This window comes from Pelodiscus sinensis, unplaced genomic scaffold (assembly GCF_049634645.1).
Source record: "Pelodiscus sinensis isolate JC-2024 unplaced genomic scaffold, ASM4963464v1 ctg36, whole genome shotgun sequence".
Classification (NCBI taxonomy): domain Eukaryota; kingdom Metazoa; phylum Chordata; order Testudines; family Trionychidae; genus Pelodiscus; species Pelodiscus sinensis.
Genome location: NW_027465931.1, coordinates 3552719 through 3577667, shown reverse-complemented (window position 1 = coordinate 3577667; position 24949 = coordinate 3552719). Strand labels below are relative to the sequence as shown.

Genomic DNA, 24949 nt, shown 5'->3' with positions numbered 1-24949 from the left:
TGGGGAAGCCCATGGTGGCAAAGCCATCGCTGATGGGGTTGACATTCCCCAGAGTGACAACCCTCTGCAGCAGGATGTTGATGGCCGTGACTACCTGCAGGAGTACGGCCCCGACCGTGGATTACCTCATGCCAAACTGGTTCCCTACAGAGCAGGAGCTGTCTGTCATGGTGAGCTTTCAGAGCGCGATGGAAACGCATTTCTGGAGGGGGATGGCATGTCACATGTGGGTGTCCCGTTGCTGGAGGCCAGGGCTGAGCCACTCGCAGAGCTCCAGGAAGTTGGCCTTCTGCATGAAGAAGTTCTGGAGCCACAGCTGGTCGTCCCATCGCTGCAGGATGATGCGGTGCCACCAGTCCAAGCTGGTGTCCAGCTGCCAGAAGCGGCGTTCTGCGGTGTGCAGGAGATTGAGGATCATTTGCTGCAGCAGGACTGCCAGGACCTGGGTGAAGAGTGTGAGGTAGTGTGGGTGCCTTGCTGGTTGCTAGGTGTGACGGGCTGACCCCGTCACTCGCACCGGGTCCGCGCGCGCGGGCAGCTCATGCGGCTCGCGGGGAGCCGGAGGAACGCCGGCTGTGCTGCCGCGCATGCGCGGCAAGCCGGCGGCCGCTTTTAAGCGCGGCGCCAGCACACCTGGGGGGGAGGAGGCGCACCCGCTGGGCGGAGATGGAGGCGGAGGACGCGGAAGGGGGAGCGCCACCAGATGGGGCTGGGCTGCGGACGGCAGGTGTGCCAGCGGCGATCGCCCCTCGGCCCCCCCACAGAGAGGGACTGGGGGGGAACCAGAAGAGTGTGTCCCTGCCTAGATCGACGGAGCTTCCGACGAACGAGGACCGGCCAAGGGACGCCTGCGAAGAAGCCCACAGAAGCCACCCGGAGCTCCGCAGAAGCCCGCCGACCGAGGAGGTACCCAATGCCCCGTTCCTGGTAGGGCGCAGAGTTGGGACGGTGCCCCGACTCGTAGGACCAAAGGGGACCCCCCAACGCCAAAGCAGTCTATAGGCAGAGGGCCCCAGGGTATAAGTAGGAGGGTGTGAACCCCACCGGGACTTCCCAATATGCGGGAACCCTACTACGCCCTATAGGCCTAGAGTAAACGGACCGAGAGTAGGGGAGGGCCCCTCCGTGAACAGAACGCGGGCCCACCCTACCCCACACTCTTGCGGGGTTAAGAGGGAGGGGGGTGGTTACCCCCGTCACACTAGGCTTGGGCTGTGGGTGACCCCCACTGGCTGCTGTCTGTACCACGGCCCAGCAGAGTAGCTGATGGGACAGGGAGGTCACCTGTTCTACCAGTTACCCCCCAGGGAGAGGAACAAAGGAAGGTGGAATGCCGCCCCTGGCTGGGGGGCAGGGCTGGAAGGGACAGTCTTTAGTGTCGGTCTGGGAAGCAGGGGAGAAGGAGCTAGGGAGGGGGCTGGGATTGTAGGGCCCAGCCACCCCCCATCTAAAGGGGGGGACACTGAGGCCTCCTAGCCCCAGTTCCTGTAACCAGATGACATCTGTGCTGTGCTGTGTCCTGGAGAGGCAATAAACTCCCTCTATTCTACTGGCTGGTGGAGTCTGTTCGTGCCATTACGGGGGTGCAGGAGACGGGAAAAACCCGACGCGCCGTCACAAAGGGGTCCTGCGGTTTGGACTGGTTGTCGTTGTCCTGAAGCAGCACGTGGGCAGTGTGGATGAACTGCACCATGAGGCGCAGCACGAGGCCCATGAGCCTATAACTGCTCTGCAGCAGCTCCAGCTCCGTGTTGGAAGTGCTATGGCAACCAGAGCACACCGTGTGAGTTTGGTGTCCCGTGAGGGGGGAGGCAGTGGAGGAGAGGTGTGTGAGATACAGCCATAGAGAGGAGCCCCTGTAAGCACGTGTCTCAGCTTGCCTGACCAAGGAGCCAGAGGAAGTGTTTGCCCCCCCGGTGCCCTCCCTAGAGTGCTTCTGTGGTCTCTAAATCCAATGCAGGCTCCAATCAGTGTGCATGCGCTATTTCAAAATAGTTATTTAGGGAGTTATTATTGTGAAAGTATTTATTTTGAAGTAATTTCTTAGTGTAGACATGTGCCTAGTGACTACAGCAGACATTAAGAAGACTGAGTATTCTCAGGGTCAAGCCTGAAGGCTTGTGGAATGTTTTTGGGAAAAATGCATTACCCAAGGTTGCAAGGGGGATTGGTAAAAGTGGAATAAAATGCTGCATTATGTTTTCCTTGACCATCAATATTACTCTTCTGGAAACACTGGTAAGAAAGCAGGAAATAGCAAGCTGGGCCTAATTGTATCAGATGCAGCAGCTGTAGCAAAGCCTCGGCATGCAATCTGGGGCTGTCTACACTGCAGCCTTTTGTCAGCAGAGACAATGCAAATGAAGCGCTCATTAGCATTTGTCATGCTGAATTTGCATATTCTCTGCTGATGCTTTTTGCAGAATAAATTTTTGTGCAAAAACAAGCAGTGTAGACGGGGCTGTTTTGCACAAAAAAAAAACCCTTTTGCACAAGATCTGTATACCTCCTTTTTTGAGGCATAAGGGATCTTGCACAAAAGGGGGGGTTGCACAATGGATCCCACACAAGAGATCCACTTCCTTGACACTACAGTACAATTGCATGACGGACACATTTCCACCACCTTATACCGGAAACCTACTGACCGCTACACTTACCTTCATGCCTCTAGCTTCCATCCAAGACACATTTCTTAATCTATTATTTATAGCCAAGCCCTAAGATACAACTGGATTTGCTCCAGAAACAAACACCTACAGGATCTATATAGAGCATTCTTAAAACTGAAATACCCACCTGGTGAAGTGAAAAAACAGATTGACAGAGCCAGAAGAGTACCCAGACATGAACAAGTTCAAGACAGGCCAAAAAGAGAAAACAGGATTCCAGTTGTCATCATCTACACTCCACAACTAAAACCCCTCCAACACATTATCAACAACCTACAACTTATCCTGCAAAATGACCCCCCACTCTCACAGGCCTTGGGGGAAAGGCCAGTCCTGGCCTACAGACAACCCCCTAACCTCAAACAAATTCTTTCCAGGAACCATGCAACACACCTCCATCATAATCATCCAGGAACCCACCCCTGCAATCTGCCCCGGTGCCAGCTCTGCCCATGCATCTACAGCGGTAATATCATCACTGGACCCAACCACATCAGCCACCAAATCAGAGGCTCATTTAACTGCACATCCACTAATGTGATCTATGCCATCAAATGCCAGCAATACCCCTCTGCCATGTATATTGGCCAAACTGGACAATCTCTATGGGAAAGAATTAATGGACACAAATCAGACATCCAAAAGGGCACTACACAAAAACCTGTTGGAGAACACTTTAATCTACCTGGACATTCATTAATGGGTCTCCAAGTCATTGTGTTGTTTCAGGCCAATTCCACAAGCCGAATACACAGGGAAGCCTTGGAACTTAACTTCATTTACAAGTTTGATTCCTATCAAAGAGCAATGAATAAAGATATTGGCCGGCTCGCACACTACCTTCCACATCCTAATGACAACCAACCAAACAATGGGTATTTACAGAGGTGCAAATTGTTCTTATCAGCCTCTTATAAGTTGAACAATATAATTCACTACTTTTTTTCTCCTTTTTTTTCTTTCCCTCCTGCTCCTTTCCCCCCCTGCCTTCCATTATTTATTCTTGGATCTGGACTTTTAATACACCAGTCATCTGAAGAAGTGGGTTGTGCCCACAAAAGCTCATGATACCATCTGCATGTTATGTTAGGGTATGTCTACACTGCCACCCTAGTTCGAACTAGAGTGGCTAATGTAGGCACTCGAACTTGCAAATGAAGCCTGGGACTTAAATATCCTGGGCTTCATTTGCATGTTCCCGGGCGCCGCCATTTTTAAATGCCCCGTAGTTCGAACTACCTGCCCGCGGCTACATGTGGCACGGGCTAGGTAGTTCGAATTAAAGCTCCTAATTCGAACTACCGTTAAACCTCCTTGCAGGACAGACAGTTCTCAGGGTTCCCCTCTTGCTTGTCTACCTCGATGAGGGACAGCAAAGCAGTCCTGCCTTGGAGCGCCCTGAGTGCCCGAACTTGGGACACCACAGCACTCAGCCACATGGAGCCAGAGCTGCCCCTGGGCACGCTGGTGAGTCTCGTGGGGTCGTTGCCATCTACCCGGCTGCACTTGCTGCAGGCTGCCATCCGGGGGGGTCCATCAGGGGGCTGTCAGGATCCAGGAGGCCCTGAGGGAGAGCGTCCACCACGAGGAGCCCTCAGAGCCTCCCTGGTCCTCCCCACAGGGGGCTCGTGCCCCATTCTTCCCTCACGTCCTTCCACTTACCCCTCCCTAGCCCCCCTTCCTGATGTCAAATAAAAGACACGTATGTTCAAAAATAGAAACTGGGTTTATTGAACAAAACTCGGGGGGAAAGGACCTCTGGGGAGACTGGGAAATGGAGGTGGGAGAGGGGTGGGGGAACCCTGGAAGGAGGGAGCTGGAAGGGGGAAGCAAGGGGAAGAAGAAGGAGGGGAAGCTCAGGGCTCAGGTTTGGGGGTCTCACCGGACCAACCTGACTTTCATGCAAACATGCTCCTGGGTTCACATGTGGCCTTTGGTGGCCAGGCTGGCAGCTATCCTGCCCTAGACGGATGCATTCCTCTGTCTAGGGCTGAGATCATGGACATTGGGGGCATCCCCCCCAAACCTGAATAAGGTCCATGATCTCCACCCTGGACCAGGAAGGCGCCCGCCTTCTCCAGCCCCTGCCAGGCTCCTGGGAGCTGGCAGACTGCTCCTGGGGAGCGGTGGAGGGCTGGCTGCCAGTGGCTTGCTGGCTCATGTTTTGGGGCCACTGGGTCAGGGGCCCCGGTGGCCACTGCTGGCTCTGGGCTGGCAGGCTTGGAGCTGGCACAGGCACTGTGGCCAGGGGCTACCCCTTTAATGGCTCCAGGGCTGGGGGAGAGGAGAGTAAGTTTTCCTGGCTGTGCCCAGAGTGGCCACCAGGGCTCCCTGGGAAGGGCTGGAGGCCCCCTATTTCGAATTAAGTGTCTACACAGCACTTCATTCGAAATAGCTATTTCAAATTTGGTGTTACTCCTCATAGAATGAGGTTGACCAAATTCGAAATAAGGGCTCCACTATTTCGAACTTATTTCGAAATAGCGGTTTGCCTGTGTAGACGCTATTAAAGTTAATTCGAAATAACTGCTGTTATTTCGAATTAACTCTGTAGTGTAGGCATACCCTGAAATATATAGGGCTATGTCTACACTACCACCCTAGTTCGAACTAGGGTGGTAATGTAGGCAACCGAAGTTGCAAATGAAGCCCGGGATTTGAATTTCCCGGGCTTCATTTGCATCTTGCCGCGCGCCGCCATTTTTAAATGTCCGCTAGTGCGGACTCCGTGCCGCGCGGCTACACGTGGCACTGACTAGGTAGTTCAAACTAGGCTTCCTATTCCAAACTACCGTTACTCCTCGTGAAATGAGGATTAACGGTAGTTCGGACTAGGAAGCCTAGTTCGAACTACCTAGTCAGTGCCACGTGTAGCCGCGCGGCACGGAGTCCGCACTAGCGGACATTTAAAAATGGCGGCGCGCGGCAAGATGCAAATGAAGCCCGGGAAATTCAAATCCCGGGCTTCATTTGCAACTCCAGTTGCCTACATTACCACCCTAGTTCGAACTAGGGTGGTAGTGTAGACATACCCATAGTAGATAACTGTCCCTTTCTCCAACCTTACTTCCTGCTGGCCCAATGGGGTTATAGTTGTCCCAGCCCCCATCTTTGTCTCCTTGCTGTCCCTCATGGTCACTCTGCAGTATAACTGTCCCTCCTGCCTGACCCCTCTCTTTCCATTTTATGAGAAATAATCAAATTCCAGACACATCCCATTGCCCTGGCACAACCAAACCCTGGCCTTGCTTTAAGTTATGATAAGAGGAAGCTGCATCCCAAATTTGGGGGGTCTTAGCTCTTACCGTTTAGGAGGAGTGCTTGAACAGACAGACTTACAGATGGACGGACAGACAGACAGATGCACATTTTTAAAATATGTAGTAAGCTAAAACAATTGTTCAAGAATCCTTAAAGACTGTTAAGGCAATGAAAAGTTATCTCACAGCAATGCAACAGCTATGAGCCCCTGGTGATGCTTGAAGAACATTACAGCTTGGGATGTTATCGATCCCCAAATGCCAAAGCACCAATTGTCCAAAATTGATTTTCTTTTCTCTTTTTCCTTTTTAATCATGGAAAATGCCTCCACTGAGAGAACTTTCTTTCCTTTAATATATGTTGTTTTCTTTGTAACAAAATCCACTAAACTAAGTCAGGAGATGTTTGGGGCCAGATCTTCTGCTGGTGTAAATTGGTGTAGCTCCACTGACTTCAATGAGGTTATACTGACACTTACCAACAAGGACTTAACAAGTCTTTGAACTTTCTCACCCATTACCAAGACAGTTTCCCCAATTATCACCTGTAATACCATTAACTCACAAACATCCCACTCTCCCTACCTTTAATATCAGCAATTCACAGACACTTACCTTCCTTCCTTCCCCTTCCCCCCCCCCCCCCCCCCCCGCATCCCCCTCCTGTTCTGCAATGTGATTTGTCCTTTTCATATTTGTTCATTTTTTTTAATTGTATCCTTTGGTATATATGGTTGTGACTACTTTCTTCCATTATTTGATCTGAGGAAGTGGGTCTGGCCCACGAAAGCTCATCATCTAATAAACCATCTTGTTAGTCTTTAAAGTGCTACATTGTCCTGCATTTTGCTTCATACTGATTTATGTGAGCCGATGATCTGGCCTGTTAACTGAATTATACACAGAGAAAGGTTGGAACTTAACTTCATACACAAGTTTAACTCTCAAGCAAATGGTCTAAATCATGATATCGGATGGCTCGCACATTATCAACCAATCAAACAATGAAGGTGCCAATGGTTCTTGATGTCTGAGTAGAATCTGTTGTTAGTACTCTTCCTTTCCTAGTACAAACTAATGGTTCTTTTAACTATTTAGTCCAGGCATATCCAAAGTCCGGCCCGTGGGCCAATTGCGGCCCGTGTTCCGGTTTAATACGGCCCCACAGGTAATTTGGCAATATCTATCTTTTATGGCCCCCAACAAATCCATATGTATTGAGATGAATACATTGTAAAATCTCAGTTAATGTCAGTTGGTCTAAATCAGTTATAAATATATCTGGACACAACATGTATACTTGGTGTTATGTTCCTGTTCATATTTTTTGAACTTAAAAGTTGACAGACAACCTTTATTACCAATAATATGTAATGTACTTTACAATGTTCCTGACATATATTTCAGCTTCCTGGATTTTTTTTTTCATCTGGCCTTCAGATATGAAAGGCAGAGTGATTTAACACCGGTTTAGATTTGTCATCCATGTGACGAAATGAAAAGTATGCCGTTTGCAATAAACTTTGCATAAAATAGTTAATTTGCATTTAATTTTAATGGTTCAAAGAACGTCAGGCAAAATGGTCGGCCCTCACGCTTGTTCACTTCATCAAATCCGGCCCTCTTTGAACCAAGTTTGGACACCCCTGATTTAGTCTTTAAGGTGCTATCAGACTATTCATTGTTTTTTGAGTTTTTCCTGTTACAGACTAACTCTGCTACCCCTCTGAAACTTAATTATAGCCGAGCTTTGAAACAGGAAGGGAGGGAAGACAGGCAGGAAAGAAGGACCATAACAGAGAACAAATATCATTGCCTATTAATTATATTTAATTAATAGTTGCATTGCCTTAGTACCTAGAGGCCCCAACCAAAGACCAAGGCTCTCTTGTGCTAAGCACTGTACATAATGGCTACGTCTAGACTGGCATGATTTTCCACAAATGCTTTTAACGGAAAAGTATTCCATTAAAAGCATTTGTGGAAAAGAGCGTTTAGACTGGCACGGTGTTATCGTTATAACGATGCGCTTTTGCGCAAAAGCAGAAGCCCGGAACCATTTTGAAGAGGGCAAAAGGCCACCAGACCTTTCCGGGGGCGGGGCCGGAGCGCCGTTCAGACACGTGCTTAAAGGGGTCTCTCCGGACAGCCGTTTGTCTCCTGCTCCGTGCGTTAGGACCTCTGGCAGGGACTGACACCCTTAGCAGGTTTGGTGGTTGCCCTCTGACTTTTGGGGACACCACCCTTTTGCCACCTAGTGCTTTTGCCTGGTTTTTTTTTTCTTTTGTCTGCCATGGAGCCGTGGGTGGCCATGTGCCTGCTCTGGCCCCTGTCGGCCATTTTGGAGTGCCTGCAGCTGGTGCTCCAGGCTGGTGCCCTCCTGTTCCATGACCAGGAGGCGCAGATCACTTTGGACTCCCTCACCAGGGAGGCCATGGCGGCCCTGTGGCATCAGCACCCCACCGCGGAGAGGCCGCTATGGAGACTGGACACCAGCACCGACTGGTGGGACCGGCTGGTCCTGGGGCAATGGGACGACCAGCAATGGCTCCAGAATTTCCGCATGTGAAAGCGGACGTTCCTGGAGCTGTGCGCCTGGCTCACCCCTGCGCTCCAGAGAGCCACCCCCCGGCTGTGGGCACCCATCCCCGTCGACAAGAGGGTCGCCATCGCACTGTGGAAGCTGGCCACCCCGGACAGCTACCGATCGGTGGCACAGCAATTCGGGGTGGGCAGATCCACCGTCGGTGTCCTCGTGATGGAGGTAAGTCCCAGGGGGAGTGGGGAGTGGGGTGGGGGGAGGGTGCTGCACTCCATGCCCGGGGCAGCCAAGACTCCAGGCTGGGTTACCCAGGGGTTTGTGCCATCCCTCCCTTGCACAGGCCTGCTGGTGGGGGGGGGGGGGCGAGGGGGGCCCTGGTGTGTGTGTGTGTGTGTGTGTGTGTGTGTGAGCACAGAGGGCATCACGGGGGGGGGGGCCCAAGGGAGCGCACACTCACCCTGCCTTATGTGATGTGTTCCCCTGTGTTTCTCTGCACCCTTCTGCAGGTCGTCCACGCCAGCAACGACGTCCTGCTCCCAAGAGTCATCCGCCTGCGCGACGTGGATGATACCATGGCCGGCTTCGCTGCCCTCGGGTTCCCCAACTGCGGGGGAGCCCTGGATGCAACCCACATCCCCGTCCGGGCCCCGGAGCATCGAGCAGCCCATTTCATGAACAGGAAGGGGTACTGCTCCATTGTTCTCCAGGCCCTCGTGGACCACCGGGGCCGCTTCCTGGACATCTACGGGGGCTGGTCCGGCAGGGCACACGACGCCCGCATCCTCCGCAACTCTGGACTCTTTCGCAGGCTGGAGGCGGGCACCTACTTCCCCCGGCGGGAGTTGACTGTCGGGGATGTGCCTATGCCCATCTGCGTCATCGGGGACGCGGCCTACGCCCTGCTGCCCTGGCTAATGCGGCCCTACACGGGGCGGCCGGACCAGAACCGGGCCCAGTTCAACGACCGCCTCAACTGGGCCCGAAATCAGGTGGAGCTCGCCTTCGGACGCTTGAAAGCCCACTTCCGTTGTTTGCTCACCCGTCTCGAGATGGGTGAGCGGAATGCAACGGAGGTACTGGCCGCGTGCTGCGTGCTCCACAACATTGTGGAGCAGAGTGGGGAGGCCTTCCTCCCTGAATGGATGGAAGCCGAGGCACAGACTTATGAACAGCCTCACGCAGCTGCCATCCGCCAGGCGCGCCAGGATGGGGTGCGCATCAGAGAGGCCCTGACAGACATGTTCGCACAGGCCCCATAGTAGGGTCGCCTGGGTTTCCCCCTACAACTCCCTCCCATCCTCTACCCTTCCCCCCCTCCTCCCCTTACCTCCCAATTGTACATTTACTGCATTCAACAAACCAACCTTGGTTATACTTGTTTTAGTTAGGTTTAGTTAAATTAGCTATCATCGTGACTGTTTGTCAGGCAGCGTCGGTTCGAAGCATATCGGCCGTCATCGTGCATGTTCGTCGGACGTAGCTAGGGTTTCTCTTTTAGTTTAGGCTAAGTTTTAGGCCACCATTGCCTGTTCGAGCTGTCCCGAAGAACAGGAAGAGGATTCGTGGTTCGTGCGGAAGGCTTGAGTCAGCGTACCCGATTCCAGTTGTCTTCGAGGGATCTCCTGGCTGTTCCTCTCCCGAGGCCCGGAAGGACCAAAGGATTGATCTGAGGAAGTGGGTCTGGCCCACGAAAGCTCATCACCTAATAAACCATCTTGTTAGTCTTTACAGTGCTACACAGTCCTGTTTTTTGTTTCAAAGGATTGAGGTCACCAGCAACACTACAATTGTCCCTGCGTCTAGACTATGTTACATATTCTTTGTGTGCGTCTTTTAACCTTTCTTGCTGGTTTGTTATCTATGTTAATATAGTTTGTGGTTTACATTTTACTTAAAGTGTCAGTATTTATTTATGCACCACAAACCAATGACCAATTAAAGGAACGACCGGTGATAGATACGGTATTTGGTGTCTGCATTTTGTAATCATCTTACATTTACTTGGCTAATTGGCATCTCAAATCAATTATTTAAGTTACCTCGAGTAACACAATAACCAACACAGTTTTGTTTTCAACAGAAAAAAACTTGTATGTTTCTATTTACAAGGGGGAGATGGGGGAGACCTTGAACTGGGAGGGGGAGGAGCTACTCCTCGGAGGGGTGGCCCCTGCGACCACTCCTGCGGGGGCGGACCTGGACATGGGGGGCAGGCCACATCAGGGCAGGCTGCACGGGGAGGTGGGCAGGAGGGGCAGGAGCAGGAGGGGCAGGCTGCACAGGGACAGGAGCAGGAGGGGCCACTGCAGGAGGGGGCAGGGGCAGTGCTAGGGGAGGGATGATGGGGGCATGTGGTAAGGCCATGACATAATGGACGGCTGGCCCAGGATGGCATGGAGCTGGTCATAGTGGGGGCAGGTGTCTGCTCCTGCCCCCTGGCCCTCACTGGCCCGCACATAGCCCAGGCGCAGCTCCTTGACTTTAGCCCGGACTTGCTCGAGGGTCCAGGCTGGATGGCCCTGCTGGGCGAGCGCCTGGGCCATGCGGGAGAAGCCGTCGACGTTCTGGCGCCGGGAGCCGGTCTCATGGAGACCCTCCTCCTCCTCCTGCCAGAGGTCGAGCAGGCTGTCCAGCTCCCCCGAGGACCAGGATAGGGCCCTTCGTTTGCGGCCCCTGGGGGCCTCCTGTGCTGGGGGTGTGGATGGCTGGTGCCCCCCTGGAGCTGCCATCCTGCTGTGGGGTGGCTGCTGAGGACGCAGGGGCCGCGTGGAAGACCTCAGCCCTGAGGTCCGAATAAGGGCTCTGCCTGGTGACCTCAGCAGCCTGTGTCTGCTTTAAGGAGGCTCGCATTAGCAGGAAGTCCGGGAAGCTGAGCCTGGCTACGGAGCCTCAGAGAGCCCATAGGGCTTTTTTCTGTTTAACCTGCTTTTGTGCAAAACATCTTAGCTGCCTGTCTACACTGGCCCTTTTGCACAAAAGCATTTCCGGAAAAGGGCTTTTGCCTGAATGGGAACGTCAAAGCATTTCCGCAAGAAGCACTGATTTCAGACAGTAGAGCGTCAGTGCTTTTGCGCAAAATCAAGCGGCCAGTGTAGACAGCTGGCAAGTTTTTCCGCAAAAGCAATTGCTTTTGCGGAAAAACTTGACAGTCTAGACACAGCCAATCAATCAGTGTGCTCTTCAGCACTGATAGTCAGGTAGCTGGGTGGAATCTACATTCTGGGTCCCTTCCAAGTATCTTCAGATAACCTCATGACCAGTTATACTGCCTTAATCTTTGAAAATTGCTTATGCATATGTTAGTGAGCAAACTCATTTAGTCACAGGGAGTAGTCAGTCTCCTTTGGTAAAAAGAAAAGTCACCTGGCAAAAGTGCAAGATGCCTCTTTGGGAAATGCAAAATGAAGGAAACAAAGTAAAATTGAAAAGGGTTTTAAGTAGGGCTGTGATTAGAAAAATTAATTGTGTGATTAATCGCACTGTAAAACAATAATAAGAATAGTATCTATTTAAATATTTTGGGTGTTTTCTACATCTTCTAATATATTGATTTCAATTACAACACAGAATACAAAGTGTATAGTGCTCACTTGATATTTATTTGTTGTTACAAAACATTTACACTGTAAAAAAAAACCCTTCAGTTCACCTCACTGAAGTATTGCAGTGCAAATTCTATCATGAAAGCTGAACTGAAATTCTTCTCCTATTCAAGAGTCCTTTTTTAGCTCAGCCCCAGCTGCGGGCAGCACAGGACTGGAGGGGGGTAGACTCTGCCGTGGGCAGTGCAGAGTTCGGAGGGCCTCAGCCCCCAACTGCAGGTGGCACAGGGCTCAGGGGTGGGGGTCACCCCTGGGCTCGGGGGGGTAGACCTCACCATGTGCAGTGCAGTGTTCGGAACGGGGGACAGCCCCAGGATCAGATGTGGGGGAGGGTCAGTCCCAGCCCCAGGAGGCAAAGAGAGAGTGGCTTGGGTGAGCCCTGTCCGGGGGGGGCGCCTTGGGCAAGCCCCCAGGCTGTTTTATTTTTTAAAAAAATATGGTCACCTAGGACGGGAGAGGGATGGCTGTCAGGGTCTCTGCTTTGCTTGTTTAGTTCTCCGCAGGGCTTCAGGTTTCTACCTCCTTTCTGGCTGCTTGGTTTTTCCATGCGCCCTCTGGCGGCGGTTTGCATTACTGCGCCTTACCAGAGACGGTCTCCGGAGCAGCTCCTGATGGTTTCCCGTCCTCTGTGATTCATAGAATCCTAGGGCTGGAAGAGACCTCAGAAGGTCATCGACTCCAGCCCCCTGCTCAAAACAGGACCAATCCCAACTAAATCAACCCGGCCAGGGCTTTGTCAAGCCGAGACTTAAACACCTCTAGGGATGGAGACTCCACTACTTCCCTAGGTAACCCATTCCAGTGCTTCCCCACCCTCCTAGGGAAATAGTTTTTCCTAATATCCAACCTGGACCTCTCCCACCACAACTTGAGACCCTTGCTCCTTGTTCTGCCATCTGTCACTACTGAGAACAGCCTCTCTCCATCCTCTTTGGAACCTCCCTTCAGGAAGTTGAAGGCTTCTACCAAATCCCCCCTCACTCTTCTCTTCTGCAGACCTAAAGCAACTCCCAAAGCCTCTCCTCATAGGTCATGTGCTCCAGCCCCCTAATCATGTTGGTTGCCCTCCGCTGGACCCTCACCAATGCGTCCACATCCTTCCTGTAACTGGGGGCCCAGAACTGGACACAATACTCCAGATGTGGCCTCACCAGAGCTGAATAAAGGGGAATAATGACATCTCTGGATCTGCTGGCAATGCTCCTCCTAATGCAACCTAATATGCCATTAGCCCTCTTGGCTACAAGGGCACACTGTTGACTCATATCCAGCTTCTCATCCACTGTAACTCCCAGGTCCTTTTCTGCAGAACTGCTGCTTAGCCAGTCGGTCCCCAGCCTGTAACAATGCTTGGGATTCTTCCGTCCCAAGTGCAGGACTCTGCACTTGCCCTTGTTGAACCTCATCAGATTTCTTGTGGCCCAATCCTCCAATTTATCTAAGTCACTCTGGACTCTATCCCTGCCCTCCAGTGTATCTACCTCTCCCCCCAGCTTAGTGTCATCCGCAAACTTGCTGAGGGTGCAATCCATCCCCTCATCCAGGTCATTAATAAAGATGTTGAAAAAAAACCGGTCCCAGAACTGAACCTTGGGGCACTCTGCTGGAAACCAACTGCCATCGAGCTGTTGATCACTACCCGCTGGGTCCGACCTTCCAGTCAGCTTTCTATCCATCTTAGGGTACGTCTAGACTACAGGCTTCTGTCGACAGAAGTTTTGTCGACAGATACTGTCGACAAAACTTCTGTCGACATAGAGCGTCCAGACTACATCGCTTTGTCGACAAAACGATCAGCTTTGTCGACATAAGAGCGTCCAGACTGCAGGACGCTCTGTCGACAGAAGGAGGCACCCGGAAGTGCTTCTGAAAGGTCACAGGGGCAGCCATAAAGCCCTGGCACTGCTGCAAGCTCTCTGCAGAGACGCGTGCTTAAAGGGATACTCCTGGATAGCCGTTGCTCTGCTCCTGCTTCTAGCTTGCCAACCTATACAGGGAAAGCAAAGCTGCTGCAGTTTTCCTGGCTCTGGTTGCCTTGCTTTGTTGGACACCACAGCTGTGTATTATCTGGTTTGTCTGTCTGTTTGTTTGTTTGTGTGTGTGTGTTTGCTTGCTTGGGTTTAGACTTTTGGGGTTTTTTTGTTTGTTTGTATTTTTGTTCTTGTGTGTGTTTGTTTGTTTTGGTCTTTTGTTTGTGTGTTATTTTGGCTTCTTTGGGCATGGAGCCTGAGCTGCCCCTGGGCAGGCGATGGCCCCACACCATGCTGCTGGAAGCTCTGCTTCATGCTCAGGAGAGCATGCTGACCTTTGCAGAAGAGCTCTATCCTGAGGCCAGCTTTGAGCCCCTCGCTCAGGATCCAGCTGCAGCCCTGCTGCCCTTGCCCCCCAACTTTTTCCTGGAGAGGCGGGTTTGGAGGCTGGACACCAGTTGGGACTGGTGGGACTGGCTAGTGCTGCAGCAGTGGGACGACAATCAGTGGCTCAGAAACTTCCGGATGCGGAAGGCCACCTTCCGGGAGCTCTGTACCTGGCTCGCCCCTGCCCTGCAACACCAGGACACCCACTTGCGGCCCGCCATCCCCCTGGAGAAGCGCGTTGCCATTGCGCTCTGGAAGCTGGCCACCCTCGACAGCTACCGCTCTGTGGGGCATCAGTTTGGTGTGGGGAAGTCTACCGTTGGGGCCGTCTTGATGGAGGTAAGTCACTCTCGGGGGACAGTCCAGGGGGCAGTCAGGACCAGGCACAGGGAATTGGGGATAGGGTGGCACAGGCAGAAGCCCTCTCAGCCTCCCCCTGCCATGGTGCAGGGCCAGGGAAGGGATTGTCTGGGGGACAAAGGGGGGAGCACTTCTCATCAGGTGAGCCAATCCCTCTAAAGTCCTGTGCTGTGTGTTTCTATTTCTCCCGTTCTGCAGGTGGTGACGGCCATCAATGCGGAGCTGCTCCACAGGACCGTTCGCCTCGGAGACCTGCAGACCATCCTGGCCGGATTTGCGGGGCTGGGGTTCCCAAACTGCGGTGGAGCACTGGACGGGACCCACATCCCTATCCGTGCCCCGCCCCATCGAGCGGCACAGTACGTCAATAGGAAGGGCTACTTCTCTATGGTGCTGCAGGCTCTGGTCGACCACAGAGGACAGTTCACGGATGTTTGTGTCGGGTGGTCAGGCCGTGCACACGATGCCCGTGTGTTCAGGAACTCCTACCTGTACCGCAGGCTTCAGACTGGGGCATTCTTCCCAGAGAGGAACCTGGCTGTCGGGGATGTGCAGATGCCTACGTGCATTGTGGCCGATGCGGCCTATCCCCTTATGCCCTGGCTCATGAAGCCCTACACCGGCCACCTGGACGCGAGCAGGGAACTGTTCAACTCCCGCCTGAATAGGGCTCGCTTCCAGGTGGAGTGCGCCTTCGGCCGTTTGAAGGGCAGGTTTAGGTGCCTGCTGACGCGGCTGGACATGGGAGAACACAACATCCCTGATGTGGTTGCAGCATGCTGTGTGCTGCACAACCTCGTAGAGAGGAAAGGGGAGGCCTTCCTCCCTGCATGGAGGGGACAGATGGAGATGGAGGGGAGGCAGTTTGGGCAGCCCCGGACAGCTGCCACCCGGCAAGCCCACCAGCTGGGCCTGCGCATTCGGGAAGCCCTGAGGGAGCAATTCTCACAGGGAGGCCCCTGATTGTCCCCAGGGCCTTCCACATGTGGGATTGCCCCATACCCCTGGTGCCTTCCTCCCTGCGACCCCTCACTGCCCCACATTCACCCGTTCTACTCAGTCCCCACTCACTGAGAATGGAGACAGATGATGTTGAAAAATACAGTACACTTTATTTAACTGTTTTTTTGTAACAATTGAAAATAAATAACTCTTGGATTCAGAGACAAAATAAAAATGTTTGCTTTAGAAAATAAAGTGCTTAAAAAAATGCGTCACTGGTGGGAAGGGGGAATGTGAACGTGGAAGGGGGGAGAGAGGCTCAGGGCTGAGGGGGCTACCTGGAGGCCGAGCTCCTCCTGTTTTGGCTCTGGCGGCCTTGTCGCGCCCGGCTGCGCGTGTGGGATGCCACAGAAGGGGGCTGAGCAGGAGGTGGGGCTGGGGCTGGGGCTGAGGAGGGGGCAGGCTGAGGAGGAGGGGCAGGAGCAGGCAAAGGACCGGGGAAGGCCATGGCCCCCTGGATGGCAGCGCAGATGTCCCTGCGCTGCTGCCTAAATTCTAGCAGCAACTGCCGGCGCCACTCGGCATCTGCCTCCAGCCTCCTTTCCATGGAGTCCTTCATCTCGTGAAGGACTCCAATGTGCTGGTGCACCAGCTCTAGATAGGTGCGCCAGTGCCTACGGGTGCCCTGCGGCCGTCTGGGTGGTCGGGCAGGTGGGGCGCCCCCCTCCTGGTCAGCTGGTCCGGCTGTGGAGGACAAGAGGGAAAAGTCGTCAGTCATGCATGCTCACCCTTTCCCTGAGAGGACATGCCCTCCTCCTTCTCAGCAGGCAGTGCCTGTGCTAGGGTCAGAGGCTGCTCATGTGTGTCTCAGTAAGGCATGGTGCGGCCTGGCCCAGGCGGTGTGCAGGCCACCGTCATAACCCCACCCCCACCCCCACGTAACCCCCATGGCTGAGCAACACGGATGAGTGTCGGGCCACGGTCGGGGTTCCCACTGAGTGCTGAGAGGCCTGCAGCTGTGAGGCTGTCCCAGCGTCTCCAGCCCATGCCTGCACGTGGCATCCCTGCCTGCAGGAACAAGCGGTGCCTAGCAGCCGTGTGGATGTAGGGGGGTAGCACGGTCCTCCCTGAGGGCAGCCATGGGTGTGCCCTCTCCCTCCCCCCCGGACCGTGCTCGGCATGACATGTTAGAGCACTGCACCGTCCCCTTTGCTCCCGCCTGCCCTGCCCTGCCCTGTGTGTGTTGGACCCTCACAGCACTCACCTGATGTTCCCTCCCCAGGGTCCGAGGTGGTCTGGGAGGCCTCCTGTGTCTCGAGGCCTGGCTCCTGGGTGCTCTGGGTGCCATCCTCCTCCTCGTTTGCCTCCTCCTGGAGCTCCTGGTCCCCCAGCAGGTGTTCCGGCTGCTGGACAACGGGGGTCTCGAGCCCAGACTCCAGCAGTCTCTCAGGAGGCAGAGGATCCCCTGCCCCCAGGACCCTGTCCAGGTCCTTGTAATAGTCACTGGAGTACGGCTTTTCCCCAGAGCGGGAGCTCTGCTCACGGGCCCGGACATACCCCTGCCTCAGCTCCTTCACTTTCGCCCTAACCTGCTCCAGTGTGCGGGGATGGTGGCCTTGTTTGGCCAGCTCTTCTGCCATTCTGGCAAAGATGTCGGCATTCCGCCTCTTGCTGCACTGCATGGCCTGGAGGAGGGAGTCCTCAGCCCAGAGGCCCAGGAGGGCTTTTATCTCCGGCCCTGACCAGGAGGGTGCCCGGCGCTTCGAGCCCCGGGGTTCCCGGGGGGATGATTCCCTGGAAGGGCCGGAGGGGTTTGGGGGGGCTTGTCCCTGCGACATAGCTCGACCTGAACTGAGCAGTACAGCCCTGGTCTGCTCTGGAGCTCGCTTGCTGCCAGAGTGCTGCTCCTGGGTGCCTGTGCCTTTTAAAGATGGCTACCGGCAGGAACAATAGAGATGCAAGCTGTGGCAGGAGTGTCCACCAGGGGTTCTCCCTGGAGGCCTTTTATGTCGACATAACTTTTCCCCTGCGTCCACACTGCTGTTTTGTCGACAGAACTACGTAGACAAAGGAGTTATTCCTCGTAGAATGAGGTTTACATACGTCGACAAAACTGCTGAGTTCTGTCGACGTTATGTCGACAGAACTCAGCGGTAGTGTGGACGCAGGTATAGTTTTGTCGACAAAAGTCCACTTTTGTCGACAAAACTCTGTAGTCTAGACACAGCCTTACTGTCCATTTATCCAATCCACAATCCCTTAACTTGCTGGCAAGAATATTGTGGGAGACTGTATCAAAAGCCTTGCTAAAGTCAAGGTATATAACATCCACTGACTTTCCCATATCCACAGAGCCAGTTACCTCATCATAGAAGCTAATCAGATTGGTCAGGCATGACCTGCCTTTCATGAATCCATGCTGAGTATTCCTGATCACCTTCCCCTCTTCCAAGTGCTTCAAAATGGATTCCTTGAGGATCCCCTCCATGATTTTTCCACGGACTGAGGTAAGACTGACCGGCCTATAGTTCCCTGGATCGTCGTCCTTCCCTTTCTTAAAGATGGGCACTACATTTGCCTTTTTCCAATCATCGAGGATGTCTCCCAATCTCCACGACTTTTCAAAGAGAATGGCCAAAGGCTCCTCAATGGCATTTGCCAACTCCCTCAGTACCCTCGGACGTATTAAGTCCAGACCCATGGATTTGTGTACCTTTAGCTTTTTTAAATAGTTCCTAACCTGTTCTTTCCCCCCCAAGGGCTGTCCACCTTTGTCCCATATTGCATCACTTAGCGCATTAGTCTGGGAGCCAACCTTGTCCGTGAATACAGAGGCAAAGAAAGCATTGAGTACTTCAGCTTTCCCCACATCATCTGTCATTTGGTTACCGCCCTCATCCAGTAAGGGCCCCACACCCTCTTTGATCACCTTCTTCTTGATAACATGTCTGTAGAAACCTTTCTTGTTATCCTTGACATCCCTTCGAGTCGCAATTCCAATTGTGCTTTCGCCTTCCTGAGAACTCCCCGGCATTCTCGAGCGATACATTTATACCCTTCCCTAGTCATCTGTCCAAGTTTCCACTTTTTGTAAGCTCCCTTTTTGTGCTTAAGTTCACCAAGGATTTCCCTGGTAAGCCAATCTGGTCTCCTACCATATTTGCTTCTCTTGCTATGCATTGGAATGGTTTCTTTCGGTGTCTTCAATAAGGCTTCTTTAAAATACTGCCAGCTCTCCTGGGCTCCTTTCCCCTTCATCTTAGCATCCCAGGGGATTCTGCCCATCAGGTCTCTAAGGGAGTCGAAGTCTGCTTTTCTGAAGTCATAGAATACTAGTACTGGAAGGGACCTCGAGAGGTCATCGAGTCCAGTCCCCTGCCCTCATGGCAGGACCCAGTAATGTCTAGACCATCCCTGATAGACATTTATCTAACCTACTCTTAAATATCTCCAGAGATGGAGATTCCACAACCTCCCTGGGCAATTTATTCCAGTGTTTGACCACCCTGACAGTTAGGAACTTTTTCCTAATGTCCAACCTAAACCTCCCTTGCTGCAGTGTAAGCCCCTTGCTTCTTGTTCTAGCCTCAGAGGCCAAGATGAACAAGTTTTCTCCCTCCTCCTTATGATGCCCTTTTAGATACCTGAAAACGGCTATCCTGTCCCCCCTCAATCTTCTCTTTTCTAAACAAACCCAATTCCTTCAGCCTTCCCTCATAGGTCATGTTCTCTAGACCTTTCATCATTCTCGTTGCTCTTCTCTGGACCCTCTCCAATTTTTCCACATCATTCTTGAAATGCGGTGCCCAGAACTGAACACAATACTCCAATTGAGGCCTAATCAGCGCAGAGTAGAGCGGAAGAATGACTTCTCGTGTCTTGCTCACAACACACCTGTTAATGTTTGCTTTCTTTGCAACAGCATCACACTGCTGACTCCACTGCTGTGGTCCACTATAACCCCTAGATTCCTTTCTGCCGTACGCCTTCCCAGACCGTCGCTTCCCATTCTGTATGTGTGAAACTGATTGTTCTTTCCTAAGTGGAGCACTTTGCATTTGTCCTTATTAAACTTCATCCTATTTATCTCAGACCATTTCTTCAATTTGTCCAGGTCATTTTGAATTGTGACCCTATCCTCCTGATTAGTCGCAACCCTTCCCAGCTTGGTATCATCTGCAAACTTAATAAGTGTACTTTCTATACCAATATCTAAATCGTTGATGAAGATATTGAACAGAGCCGGTCCCAAAACAGAGCCCTGCGGAACCCCACTTGTTATGCCTTTCCAGCAGGATTGTGAACCATTAATAACTACTCTGAGTAAGGTTATCCAGCCAGTTATGCACCCACCTTATAGTAGCCTCATCTAAGTTGTATTTGCCTAGTTTATTGATAAGAATATCATGCGAGACCGTATCAAACGCCTTACTAAAGTCTAGGTATCTGACATCCACCGCTTCTCCATTATCCACAAGACTCGTTACCCTACCAAAGAAAGCTATCAGATTGGTTTGACATGATTTGTTCTTTACAAATCCATGCTGGCTGTTCCCTATCACCTTGCCACTTTCCAAGTGTTTACAGATGAAGTCCAGGGTGTGTATTTTGCTCCTCTCCTTTCTTCCTTTGGTCAGGATCCTGAAATCTACCATCTCACGATCACAGCTTCCCAGGTTGTCACCCACCTCTACTTCCCCTATTAGTTCCTCCCCATTTGTGAGCAGCAGGTCAAGCTGCGCGCGGCCCCTGGTCGGTTCCTTCAGCACTTGTACCAAGAAGTTATCCCCAACATTCTCCAACAACTTCCTGGATTGTCTGTGTACTGCTGTATTGGTCTCCCAACAGATGTCAGGGTGACTTAAGTCGCCCATGAGAACCAGGGCCTGTGATCTGGAAGCTTCTCTCAGTTGTCCGAAGAAAGTCTCATCTATCTAAGCCACCTGATTTGGCGGCCTGTAGCAGACACCAACCACAACTTCACTGCTGTTGCTTACACCTCTAAACTTGACCCATAGACTCTCAACAGGTTAATTTTTTAACGTGTTAATTCTTCCCCGCATTAATCACAGGTGTTAATGCCCACTAATTGACAGCCCTAGTTTTAAGATGTGCTAAAGAAAGCCACTGTATAAGATAGGGGTGGGCAAATACCAGCCCGTGGGCCAGATCCGGTCCTTCAGGGTTAGCACCCGGGTGGGGGGCCCCCGATTGACCCCCCCGGATGGCAGCCTGCGGCAAGTGCAGCCGGGCTGATGGCCGAGTGCTGTGATGTGCCGAGTACGGGCACTCCAAGACAGGACTGCTTTGCTGTCCCTCATCGAGGTAGACAAGCAAGCGGGGAACCCTGAGAACTGTCTGTCCGGGGTGGGGGTCGGGACCCTTTAAGCACAGCCCTCGGCTAGCCTGAGACAGCAGCTCCACACTCTAAGTCCTAACCTGATGCCCTGCCGGCACTGCTTCCGGCCAGCCTTAACTTCGGTTCAGGGTCCACTCAATGTGGACATGCTAGTTCGAATTAGCAAAACGCTAATTTGAATTAGTTTTTAGGTCTAGATGCACTAGTTCGAATTAATGCTGTAGTGTAGACATACCCTTATAGGACAGCTATATTGCACAAGGCAGATGCAAGAGTAGATGACCCACTTTCCAGGTGGACAGTTTGAATTCAGGCTTATTATGAAATCACATTCGCTGCTACCAGAACATAATGTTGACGTTTTTATCTTTCCATGTAGCAGCAGCACCTTTTGGTGAATGGCTGAATAATTTAGCCACAGGTGAATACATTCTTAAAGTACTGCATTATAAAATTTCCTTTACATTAACAAAGAATCTATCTGAATTCAGACACAATCCACATAGTCACAACTTTCCATAAAACACTGAACCATTATTACTGAGCATACTCATAAGAACGTCACTTCAAGTTTGGTATCTGAGTTGCTATTAATAAATCATGCCAGGTTCAAAAGCTAACCTCTTGCAGAAAGAGCTGCTGGCTTTGGTAATTTCACTTGCCTTCCTTCCCCATGGTAATACCACCAGTACCAAGCATGCTTGCATAACAATGGTTCTATCATGTATTCCATGCAAGGGAAGGCAGGATTATCACATACATTTTGAATGTATGGGAATAGGGATGGAGAAGGGAGAATTTATGCCCTAAAATACCTGCATGCTGTCCAAGGTGTTCTGGGTGAGTGCAAAGCAATACATTTCAAACAAGACACAGTAAACAAAGAGATGTGAAATAAATGAAGAAACAATAGAATTTTGAACACATTTTTACATTTTAGAACTCAATATACTGAAACAGTTATACCACATGTAAAAATGTGCATTAACGGGAATTACGTGGTACGTTTCAGAAATCAATACTGCTTGCTGATCTTGAATCTCAAAAGGTAGGTTAAATAAACACAATGGTAAAATGAACAGGCTTTAGTGAAACATAAAACAAAAGGCCAAGCACGCAGGCCAGGCCAGGCCAAGGCGGGGGAGCTTTGAGAGTCAGGAGTGTGCTAAACAATCGTGCGTAGGGAGTATGGTATAGTGAAACCATGCCAAGAACATTGGGAAAAACCTGGTACTGGTACGTAACATCTCTAATAAGCAAAAATCACAGGTACGGCCATAGAACTGTCAATCAAGTATATCGTTTTTGGAACAGCCTGAATAGCAGGATGTATCCCAAATATGGGCATAATAGGTATTTTATGCAATACGTAATTAATTGGTAGATATTACTAGAACGACCAAGTCGAGTATAAATATAGGTGTAGAAAGGATAACCAGTGGCAGGGAGTGAGCAGGATTGACCCAGGTCCTGCTCGATGTAACTAGAAGTAATGGACCCCTTCACACCGGCTGCAGCAGTGCTTGGTGTCCTGATGGGTGGGAATCAAAGGGACCACGTCCTCCCGCCTGGTACTGTAGGTAGCATACAGGTGAGGTGTAAGTGAACTAGGCTTAATCATTGTATTATGATAATCTTCTATTAATTGCCTTTGCATTGCTTTGCGCTGTATTAATTGCTTTAGAATTGATACTATTTAAGGTTTAAATCGTATAGTGATTGTTTTTAAGGCTTGTAAAACGTAAACAACTGTATTAACTGCTTAAAGCTTGCAATAAATAAGTAAGGATATGTCTACATTTGCCCCCTAGTTCGAAGTAGGGAGGCAAATAAAGCATACTGAAGTTGCTAAGCAACTTGATTAGCATAGTCAAAGTTGAGTAGCATATTCATGGCCGGTCACCATTTTAAGAAGCCGGTAGCCCGAATTAACTCGCCACGTGTAGACGCGGTAGTCCGATCCCTCGAATTAACTGTTACTCGTCATGCGCTTCATTAGCAACTTTGGTATGCTTCATTTGCCTCCCTAGTTTGAACTAGGGGGCAAGTGTAGACATACCCTAAGTGGTTAAGTGTCTCTGGAGTGTCTTGGTTTCCCTTGGATCTAAAAATTGAACCACACGACAGCCACCAACAGGAGCTGCAATCACTTGTACCTGTGGAGGCACTGGTAAATATAGCAGCAGCGACTTGCCAGGAGCTAACTCTGGGAAACTGCTGCCATTTTATTGCTCACCCCTGGTATAAGAGCTAGGTGCCTAATTATTGTAAGTATAGGTACAATAAGAATGGAGCATATTTAAACACATCTTTATTTTGAAATTAAATGTATTCATTTAAAACCTTGTGTTTACCTTCTTTTTTAATTAAAATAAAGGGGCATTTTCAGTCAAGTTTCACAGTGGCTAAAATGGCACTAAACCTACCATCACTACACTGGTCATATCCTGCTAAGTATAATCAACATTCTTGGAAAAATAACAACCCAACAGATGTTACTTGCATGGAGGGTTTCTTAAAAGCATTCCATTCAAACTTTTTGGATTGAAAATTGGATTTTTAATCAAAACAACATTTTTTGTGGAAAAAAAATTTTCATCCACTTTGCAGTTTTCCACAAGTTTCTTCCATTGATCCCCGCCCCAGTGGTGTAGTCTCCTCAGTAACATGACCTAAGGTACGTCGACTCCAGCTATGTTATTCACATAGCTGAAGTTGCATAGCTTAGGTCAACTTTCTGTGGTAGTGTATAGGTAGCCTGAGGAACAGAGACATCAAGTTATGGATGGTTAGAGAGCACAGGTTTCTTGGACTCCCAATTCAGTTCTCTAGCCATTGGACCATAACTGCATCCTTTAAAGCATAAATGAGTTTAAAATGAAGAGGAATGTTTATCCAGGAATTACTAAAGCATGCTAGAAGCAATCATAGTCTTATATTACTATAATGGGAAAGGAACTGGTATAATGGCAGCAAGAATAAACAATGACTTTCTTACCTCTAGCAGCTGAACTGCGCATTCATGTTCTTTCTTGGCTTCCACCTGAGCCTTTTTTACAATTAAAAAAGGAAGAAACCAGATTACTCAGTCATGCCATATTCATTTTGCACTAGGATAAAAACATGACAGTTTTGCCTTTTAAATCATACTTTTATAGTCTTATATTCAGATAAAATACAATGAAATCAAGTTTAATAATCAAAGTCAGCACTATATGAAACTATCAACTGTTAACTCAACAAAATGCCACTGATTACTATACTGTATATAGTTCTGAACCAAAGTTTATTAAAGCCAATGAAGGATGGACCTGACAAAATGCTGAAGACACTGGAATAGTCCCTGTACAAAATCTCCCCCCCAGGAAACCGGCGGTCATCCCAATACCATTTATCGTGTACCTGGTCCCCCGGCTCTTTATACCCTGGAGTTTAGTCTTAGTGCTTTTCAATTTCTTGTTGCTCACGTTACCATATCCCAGTTGTCCAGACGGGCGGTCTGTCACCCTCTGGGTCACCCCTCGGCAGGGGTTCACGACTCGCCCCAGTGATGGGAAAAGGGGGCTCGGGCCCACCCTCACTCCGAGCCCCAGCCCAGGGCCCTAAGGCAGGGAGTTCTATCCCTGCACAGCGGATGGAGCTGTAACCCCTAAACCCATCTGCCCACAGGTTCCACGGCCCTGCCCTGGGCCACTTCTTCCGCCATCACTGGTACTAGTTCCTGCTCGACAAAGGGTAGGACTCACCATTTGCCTCACCCCTGTTGGAGTCCTCTATTCAGGCACCCGTCTCAGGCTTCTTCGCCTGTACTCCCCTTTCCTCCGGTACTCATCTCTCCTCTCCTGCGCTTTCCCC

At 51.0% G+C, this 24949-nt stretch overlaps 1 pseudogene; it reads right to left on the bottom strand.

Moving 5' to 3' along the window:
- Positions 1-24949, bottom strand: part of LOC106731537 (RIMS-binding protein 2-like) — a 100235-nt pseudogene that overhangs the window by 33178 nt on the left and 42108 nt on the right.